Here is a 10757-nt window from a genome sequence, read left to right as displayed (position 1 = left end):
GCTGACCTTAAGGTTCGCAGCCCGATTCATAACCACTACGCTACCAGAGCTCCTTTTACTAGTGACTCTTAAAAAATCATAACAACAGAACATATGTACCAAGTAGTTTTGGTAAATCAGAATTAAAAGTAATTTTGAAAAGATAGAATTTACCAATATTGCCATTGAGTCAGTTCTGACTCTTAGCAACCCTGTACAGAGTTTCTGAGGAGTGGCTGATGGTCTAGAACTGCTTACCTTGTGGTTCAAGGTGACTATGCAGTTCAGTGCATTAACTCACAGTGCCATATCAGGACTCCCTGGTACCAGTAGAGCTGTTGCCAAATAGTCCAGTGTGGACTACTATGAAATTGTTATAAAAGTAATGAAGATCATGAACAAAATATTAATAAATTATTGTTGTAATATTCTGTGAGCTCATGTTGAATTTTATTATTTTCTTAGTTGATTATTTTAGTGGTCTTACTACAAATCTAAATATTGAAAATGGTATTAAAATTGAAGCACTGGAAGGCACACCAGAACTTGTTTCCCAATATTGCTTTCACAGACCACCTTGGCCTTCAGGCATTTAAGAGAGATTTATAGGAGCTTTAAATCATTTTCTCCTGGCCTTTTTGGCAGTCAAAATGTCTGCTGCCCAGCAGCTTCCTCAGCATGTCAGTGGCCTGCAATGAGCTTCAGGCAGCTGTGGGGGGTTGTAAAAGGTACTTGGTCCCTATAACTTGCCTCATAGAGTTCCTGTATAAGGTCTCTAAGGATTGAAATCTTTATGGGAACAGAAAGCATCATCTTTATTCCAGAGCAGCCGGTGGGCTCAAACCACTAAGCTTATGGCTTTATGGTTAGCAGTTAAATGCTTATCCTACAGAGTCACAGCATTCTTTCTAACTACTTAGTTTATTCTCAAATTTCACAATTTTAGAGTAATACTTGCATTAAGTAGCTATTTTAGATTGCACAGTTTTAGAGAATCAAAATCCAAAAACACAAATTGATAATACAATAGATTGTTGTTGTTAAGTGCCCTTACATTCCAACACTTAGCAAAACTGTGTAGTATTTCTGAAGAGTGGCTGGTGGATTTGAACCATCAACCTTACAGATAGCCGTCCAGTGCTTATCCTCCAGCACCACACTAGGACTCCCCAGAATCTAGTACAGTGTCCTAAACATAATAATAGAAATGTTAACATATTAATAGAAGTATTAACAGTGAAACAGTGCAGAAGTACTCAAACCAATCAGCAACCATGAGGGAGAAAGATGTGGCAGTCTGTTTCCATAAAGTTTAAAGATCTGAAAGCCCTATGGGGAAGTTCTATTGTTTTATAAGGTCACTTTGAATAGTAAGGAATCCAAAGGCAACTGATTAACATTGGTTTTGGGGGGATGTACAATATATATTATGTCCATATTTTTTAGATCCTTTTTCTCAGAATTTCCTGGTGAGTCCCACCAAAAATTTCAGGAAAGGACATGATCATTATTTTTTATATTAAAACCAGAAGTAATGAGTTCTTTAAGAAAAAAGTAATCAGGACACAAATATAGAAAGAATGCATCTTGTAAGATATATATATATATATATAAACACAATAGGTAAGCATAAAGATTGCTGAGAACAAGTTTTCCAAACAACTGTAAGTTGGTCAGGTGGAAGGAGATAGAAGAAGTCAATATAAAACATACACATTTAAAATATGTTTGATATTTTGTCATGAGAGTCCACTTTGAGAAAGTCAGGCAGTCTAGTAACAATTAGAAACTGAAGTTTTTAGAATGGAGGATGCGAACCTAAGGTAGGCCAATAAGCAAGTTTGCTAACAGTGAGACACTCCATAACTAATAAAAAACAAACAAGTAAACAAGTCCAGACCCGTTGCTGTCCAGTTGAGTCAAACTCATATAGACCCCACAGGGCAGAGTAGAACTACCTTAAAGGTTTTCCAAAACTGCAATCTACAAAAACAGACCTTTTTGTCCATGGTAAAACTGGTGGATTTGAACTGCCTACCTTTTGTTTAGCAGCCTAGGGTTTAACCTCTGTTCCAGCAGGGCTCCTTGCTTTGTAAATAGCAGCTGCAAATCAAATACTCATCTCCATGTGTTCACAGTGTGGAAGGGACTGATGGTTACAGATTGGCCTTTTCTGCTTCAACCACACACACAAATAGCTATCACTGACAGCAACATCATCTTTGGGTAGGAAGGGCATGGGGAAATTTTATTTATTTTTATCCTTTGTACTTACTGAGAGACACTTTTATGAGGTAGTAGTCAGTTGAATAAATCTAACAAATAACAGTTGAAATAAGTTGATTTGTTTTATAAAAACAAATTTCTCTAGCTGATGCTGACCTCTAATGTAGACATTTTAATCTGATCCTTTTCAAAGTGGTAGCTGTTACCAGCACATAGACTAAATAGCAAACTATAATTAAATGACTGTATTGTTGAATCAGGAGGATCCTGAATCAAAATCATCATCTCTGGGGAACACTTCTGATATGTCACCTGTGCTATGCATCACCTTTCCTGAGAGTGTGAGGAGAACGAGTTCTGTTCCTAGATGGATAGACTAACCCAGAAGCAATTCACATTCAGATGCCTTTAAACAGAACATAATGAAAGTTTCTGTGCAATATTCAGGCATTTTCAGTGTCTGAGAAATCAAAGTAATTAGATATTCTTAATAAGGCGGTACTTACTCCATTCTTTTCAGAAATTCGAAGGAAAAAAAAAAAAAGAAGGCAGAGGCTCCATTTCAAGAAAGTGATTACTCAGAACTGAAATTCATTTCACCCACATGCAGTGGGAAATGTCCCTTAGTTGCTTCTCATTTGTGAGGAAAATAGAAAGGCAAGAAGCACCAATAACTTCAAATCCAATTCTGGCTTCTATCTCTGTGCAAGTGGATTAAATTGTTAAAGGGTTTATTTTATGTAAGCAGGGCATGTATCAGAGGGAAATTCATTTAGTTATCATTTCACATTTATCAGGCACTTAATGTATTGCTCCCTTTATTAGTCATGAAAGACAAAGAGACATGAATATGCCAACATTTCTGGTCTTGTCGAGGTCACAACCGAGTAAAGGAAGACTGATGTGTTAACAAATAAGTACATTGTATTAAAGAATGCTATCAGGCAGAAATGTCCTGTTTCCTGGGGCCACTGTGGAAGCATCTGTTTTTCTGTGTACGTTGGAGTGAAATGGACATTGAATAAATAAAGTTTCTTAGAAGAGGCAAAATATACCCCATTTTGAATACCGAATAGGAATTTTCTAGGCTTAAAAGATGGCCTAGGTATCAGCGCTTCAGGCTGATTGGGAATATGACTCAAAGGCCAAAAAGAAACATTAGTCATGCTGATTGTGTGCATTTCCTGGAGACTAAAGCTTAGATCACAAGAATGAACTTTGCCAGTAAATGTATTCCTCAAACATGAGAAACTTTTTTTTTTTTTCAATAATATATTGCCCCCATAGGGTTGTGAAAATATAGCTCCTCTTGCCTCTTTGAACACAGAAGCATCATGCATAGTGGAAAGAATATCAGCTTTGAGGTCTGGTAAACTTGAGTTGAGATTCTACCTCAACTACTTATGAGCTAAGTTGCCTTGTACATTCACTTTATCTCTGAGCCGGAATTTTTTATTTATAAAGTGATAATGCAAGTGTACTTCACAAAGTTTGGTAGGGAGCAAAAGAGTTAGTCACTTCAGAGTTTGAAACATAGAACAAAGGCAAAAAGACACTATAGGATCATCAGTGGATTGTGAACCACAGGGTCGACAGTTCAAATCCACCAACTGCTTATAGGAAGCCCTATACAGGGATGCTATGAATTGGAACTGACTTGAGAGCACTTAACAACAAGAGGAAGTTTATTACCAGTTGCTTCACCTGTCTAATTGCTTATTTCAAAAACATTATTTCTATTGTGACTATATATAGTTTCACAAGCTTTAAGTCTTATTAAAAGGTCTTACTGGTACTTTGGACTTTTACTTATTTTCATCAAAATAACATGGTTAGCCCATTTCAGTCATTTTCATTTTTAGTACAACTGCATTGTGGAAAAATTGCAGTGAAACTAGACTGTGATTTGGAAAGTCAGAGGCAAGATACCTTATTTTTTTTTAATCCTATTTGTCTCATTCTAGGATTGGCAGCACTGGTCTAACTATGTTCATCTCTTTTCTTGACACAAGTTACTTCTGGTTATTTTTTAAAGTAATTTATAACAAACTGTTGCTACCATAAAATATAGAAAATGTTTCCACATTTACTGTTGTTGTTGTTGTTGTAAGTGTCATCAAATAGATTCCGACTTCATTTTGCTTGGATCCACCATCAACACTCATTGAATGAAGCACCAGACAAGAAATCAAATTACATCTTGCATTAGGCAAAGCAACTGCACAAGAGGTCTTTAAAGTGTTCAAGAGCAAAGATGCCAGTTTGACGACTAAGGTGTGCTTGACCCATGCCATAGTATTTTCAATAGCATCATATGCTTGTGCAAGTTAGACAATAATAAGGAAAGCCATAGAAAAATTGATGAATTTATCCATGGTGTTGGAAGAAAATATTGAACATACCACAGACTGCCAGAAGAACAAATGAATCTGTGTTGAAAGAGGTACAGCTAAAATGCTCCTTATAGGTTAGGTTGTGCAGACTTCACCACTCATACTTGGAACATATTATCAGTAGGGACCAATCCCTTGAGAAGGGCATCATGCTTGGTAGAGTGGAGAATCATGGAAAAAGAGGAAGGACCCTGATGAGACGGATTGGCACCGTTGCAGCAGGAATGGATTTAAGCATCATAACAGTTGTGAGATTGGCTCAGGACTGGCTGTGCTTAGTTCTGTTGTGCATCAAGCCATGATGAGTTAATATGGACTGTATGGAACCTAACAACAGCACATAATAGTAACTACGGGGTCCTCCCACCATTTATTTGTCAGTTTGTTGTACTGTGGAGGCTTATGAGTTGCTGTGATTCTGAAAGCTATGCTACTGATATTTTAAATACCAGCAGGGTCACCCATGGTGGACACGTTTCAAATGAGCTTGCAGACAAAGACAGACTAGGAAGAAAGAGTGACAAACTACTTCTGAATATTTATTCACTAAAAGCCTTATGACTAGCAGACAAACACTGTCAGATGTAGTGCTGGAAAATAAGCCCCTCAGGTTGGAAGGCATTCAAATGCGACTGGGGAAGAACTGTCTCCTCAAAGTAGAGTTGACTGTGATGACACAAATGGAGTAAAGCCTGTGGGAGTAAAGCCTGTGGGAACTTCATTTGCTGATGGGACATACCTCATTAGACAATCTCTTTGATATTCCATGCGAGTAAAGTTTTACTAAAGGTAATACAGAAAAGTCTGTAATCATACATTGACAGAGAACTTCCAGAGTTTCAAGACAGATTCAGAAGAGGCCATGGAACAAGGGATATATATCATTGCTGATGTCTGATGGATCTTAGCTGATAGCAGAGAATATAAGAAAGATGTTTACCTGTGCTTTATTGACTATGAAAAGGCTTTTGATTGTGTGGATCATGACAAGCTATGGACGACATTGAGAAGTATGAGTATTCCGGAACACTTAATTGTGCTCATGAGGAATCCGCTGGACCAAGAAGCAGTTGCTCAAACAGAATGTGGGAACACTGATTGGTTTAAAATTAAGAAAGGTGTGTGAAAAGGTTGTATTCTTTCAACATACTTATTTAGCCTGTATGCTGAGCAAATAATCCAAGAAACTGAGTTATATGAAGAAAATTGTGACATCAAGATTGGAGTAAAACTCATTAACAACCTGTGATATGCAGATGATACAACCTTGCTTGCTGAAAGTGAAGAGGACTTAAAACATTTACTGATGAAGATCAAAGATCACAGCCTTTGGTATGGATTACATCTCAACGTAAAGAAAACAAAAACACACACCATTGGACCAATAAACAACATTCTTATCAACAGAGAAAAGATTGAAGTTGTCAAGGACTGCATTCTTTTGGGATCAACTATCAACACTCAAGGAAGCAGCAGTCAATAAATCAAATGACATAATGCATTAGGCAAACCTGCTGCACAAGACCTTTTAAAATTGTTGAAGAGCAAAGATGTCAGCTTGAGGACCAAGGTGCACCTGACCCAAGCCATGGTATTTTTAATAACCTCAAGTGCATGTGAAAACTAAATAGTGAATATGGAAGACAGTAGAAGTATTGATGCTTTTGAATTATGGTGTTGGAGGAGAATATTGAAAGTGCCATGGGCTGCCAAAGAATCAATAAATCAGTTTTGGAAGAAGTACAGCCAGAGTGCTCCTTGGAGGCCAGGATGGCCAAACTTCGTTTCTCATACTTCAGACATATTGTCAGAAAGGACCAGTCACTAGAGAAGGATATTATGTTTGATAATACTGAAATGGCTGAAAGCATGGTGGTTCAAAGAAAAAGAGGAAGATCCCCAAAGAGATGGGTTGTCCAAGTGGCAGCATCGATGGACTCAAGTCTGGCAACAGTAGTGAGGTTAGCCCAGGATCAGACATTGTTTCGTTCTGCTGTGCATAAGGTCGCTATGCGTAGGTACTGACTCAATGGCACCTAAGAACAACAACAACAGGGTCCTTGTGTGGACTGTAGCATAATCACTGAACCTCAAGGTCAGTTTGAACTGAAAGGTTGAAGATTTAAATTCATCAGCCACTCCTCAAAAACCCGATGCAGCATGTGTCGGAGCTGATTCAACTGCACTTAACAACAGCAGTAACTACAAAAAACAGGCATAGATTTGGGACCTATAGGTCCATCATTAATATCATTATGTCCTTTTATATAAAATTCTAGAAGTTTATGTATTGTTTAATATTTAGTTTATATTCTATATCATGTAGTCTTAAAAAAATTATAAAATATTCTCTCCTGAAAGGTCCTGTCCGAGGGATGAGGGATCATTGCACCTTCTAAAGAAAGGATTTAAAATAATACAGATTTCAATTTTACAGAACTGCTAGCAACCTTGATGCAGTTTTAATTCACTCATGTTTTATGAATGAGACAACTGAGGCTAAGACCATTTAAATGAATTATCCAAAGTGATGCAGATAATCAGTATAAGAATATTGTCTACTACCACTAGCTGTATTTTCTTTTTTAACGTAGAATGGTAAGAAGTGTAACATATTACTGGACCAAATTTGTGGGCTATAATTAGCTGCATTAGAGTCTCACAATTAATTTAATATCTACCCAAATCAACATATCTTTAATACATAAGAATTGCCTGAAATAGGAAACTCAGCAAAGCCAGTTTTACATACCACTTTTTAAAACACTCTTAATCTAAGCTTTATACTTCTACTGCAAGGATAGCAAGCTAACTTTTGTATGGAGACAAAATGATAGAGTTAATGCATAGCTATGCAAATATAAAAGATGAAATTAATGGTGGATTGATCCTTGGAACGGCTTGTTTTATACTTTTATGCTTTATTATTAGAAAAGTTGAGGAAAGATCTATTCAGCAAAGATTTCTTTGACAAGGTCAAACTGCATTGACATTCCTGTACCATCTCTTTCAACATTATTTTCAATTGTACAATTGTACATATTGTTTCTTGATAGTTGTAGATTTATGTATCAGTTTCCATTGTATTGACCCTAACCCATGGCGATCCTGTATGTGTCAGAGTAGAACTGTGCTCTATAGGGTTTTTAATGGTTTATTTTTTTCAGAAGTAGATGGACAGGCCTTTCTTCCAAGGTATCTTTGGGTGGATTCAAACCTCCAACCTTTAGGTTGGCAACCAAGTGTATTAAACATTTACACTATATGCCAAAAAAATAGAAATAAACAAATAAAAAATCACAGCCTCAATTTATTGCTTTTGAGTTGATTCCGATTTGTGAGCACCCTTTGTGTTGCAAATTACAACTGTCTTACACAGGTAGGATTTTCAAGGATGTAACCTTTGGGCTGCTATCCTTAGGGTCAGCAGTTCGAAACTACCAGATGTTACATGGGAGAAAGATGAGGCTATCTGCTCCCGTAGAGATTTACAGCCTCGGAAACCCTGTAAAGGATCGCTATGGGTTGGAACCGACTCCACAGCACATAACAACAACAAATCTTTCTCAAGACCTTTCTTCTGATGAACCTCTGGTAGGTTAAAACTATCAACCTTGTTGGTAGTTGAGCTCCTAGCTGTTTATACCACCCTGGGATTTCATGTTGTTGTTGTTAAGTGCCATGGAGTCCATACCAACTCACAGTGACCCTTTATAGAGTTGCTAAAGAGTGGTTGGTGTGTTTGAACTACAGACCTTGCAGTTAGCAGTTCACTGCTTATACTATAGCATCATTCTGTAGACAATATTTATTATAATTTGCTTCTTTATCATTATTTATAATTTAAAATTAACTCCCTATATCGAACAAGATGATGTCATTAATTAAATGGAACAATATGACCTTTGAATCATATGAACATTTTGAATACTATATATTGCTGTTGTAGTAGGGTGCTGAGTTGATTCTGACCCATAGCAATTCTAAAGAAAGAGTAGAAGGGTCCCATAAGACCTCTCACAGGAGAAGATTGGCAGGCCTTTCTTCCACAGAGCTATTGGTGAGTTCAAGCCACCAACTTGTAGGTAGTGCTGAGAGCTTACCTGTCACACCATCAGGGTTTGTTGCTGTTAAATGTTCTTGAGTTGGTTCCAGCTCTGAAAAATAATTAACTGTGCTATGTTTTTTTGTTTTGTTTTAACAATTAAATACAATTTACTGTAGATAATAATTAATTAGAACATGAGATAATGACAAAGCAAGGATGACTACTTATTTATATTTCAGTGTGGAAAAGTCTATGTAATGTAAGTATAAATGAAAGTATCTTTAAACTTCATTTTGAGTGGAAGCTTTTATTAGAACTAGTATGCCTCTAAACTTACCTTTATATGAGAGCTAGAAGTTTGTTTTTGTTTTGGTTTTTTTTGCTTACTTTGTTTTTTCTTGTGGTAGTAAATTTAATGTGACTGATTTTCTGCTCCAGTTTTTTAAGTATTTGGTCTATAAGCAGAAAATACAGCAAACTAACTTACAGTTGATTCTATTTTGAAGCTGTCTTTTAAGTTGCCCTATTGGATTTTGCTTAATTTTAAATAGTGTTCTCAAACTGTCTAATTCAAAAGTCTCAGTAATTTTATAAACTTAAATCTATTAACTAGATTGATTTTATTTTCAGACAATGACATTTCAAATCTCATACATGAATGCAGTTCTCAAAAAATATATAACAGAAAAGCAATTTACTCTTGCCTGAGTCTGATTTATTCCATGTAACCCTGTGGGTTTGGAAAAGCTATTATAATGAAAGCATGTGTTCACACATTTCATGTGAACTGAAGAAAATTTGTTACGCACAAATTGTCATGAAATACATATTTATACAATAAATACAACTAAAAAATTATTGGGTATGATATTGTTTGTCTCTTGAAAGTAACAGCTTCAATAGGGAATCTGTCCGTATTGTATGAACCTGACTAAGTGTAGTAGATGAACTTCTGATAAATTTTAATATCAATGAATTTCTTCTCAAATCCATTAATGCAAATTAAACACAATTCAAATAAAGATACTATTTTGCAACACCATTTTCAAAAATTCAAGACACTCTTTAAGCCTGCAATTTCATGTAAACATAGATTTTTATGTGCATGGAGCTTTCTATGTGTAGCCTTATTTTCAGTAGTGGGAATAGAATGAAAAACAGGTACACTATATTACTTTTCCTTATAAAATCTATAATCTGGATTTTTTCTGCCTGAAAGAGCTTCCATTTGAAAAGTAAAGGTGGCAAGTTAAAGAAAAGACACTTTAAAGACTAGAAAATATGAAATAAAAATTAATTATGGAATAGAGTATTTATCGTTATGGTGAGTTTGTGTAGGAATTCTTGCTTTCCTTGTTAGAGATCCAGGTTCAGAGCCCAGCCAGTGTGTTTCATGCACAGTGACCATCATCAGTCAATGGAAGTTGTAGTGTTGTTACACTGCTGAACATATTTCAGCAGAACTTCCAGACTAAAATGGGCAAGGAAGAAAGTTATGGCTATGTATTTCAGAAAAACTACCAATGGTAATCTTAAGGATTGCAGCAATCTGAGATTTAACCAATCATGAAGATAGTGCAGGATCAAGCAATATTTTCTTTTATTATGTATAGAGCCATCATGAGTTAGGGAACAACTGCCTACATGGTAGCTAACAGCAACAAATCATATCATGATTGAATTTTTCATCTTTGTAGTATGTAATATGATATGTTTTTATCAGTTAATATACATTTCAGTTGTCATAATATCATAATAGGTTTTTTAACCTACCCTTAGATTAACCAATAGTAAACAAATGTTACAAACCAGTGACTGTACTTGGACAAAATTTATTTAAATTTGCCTTTGTTATTTCAAATGCAATATGCGTCAACTATCTGAAAAGCAATTGCAATGTTTAGAGTTATAAAGCTTAAATGAAACCTAAAATGAAACAGATTTAAGCCACTGACTTTTTTTTTTTTTCTGTCATATGATCTCAGAAAGTTAGCTGATTACTATGTCATTATTTTTAGTAAGAATTTCCATTATATATATTATACACAAAATACATACTACATATGATATACATTTATACTCTATTCTGTTTTGGCCCTGTCACTGAATTG

This window comes from Chrysochloris asiatica, unplaced genomic scaffold (assembly GCF_000296735.1).
Source record: "Chrysochloris asiatica unplaced genomic scaffold, ChrAsi1.0 scaffold00063, whole genome shotgun sequence".
Taxonomy (NCBI): domain Eukaryota; kingdom Metazoa; phylum Chordata; class Mammalia; order Afrosoricida; family Chrysochloridae; genus Chrysochloris; species Chrysochloris asiatica.
The sequence above is the reverse complement of the archived record's forward strand: the minus strand, read 5'-3'. Positions refer to the sequence as shown.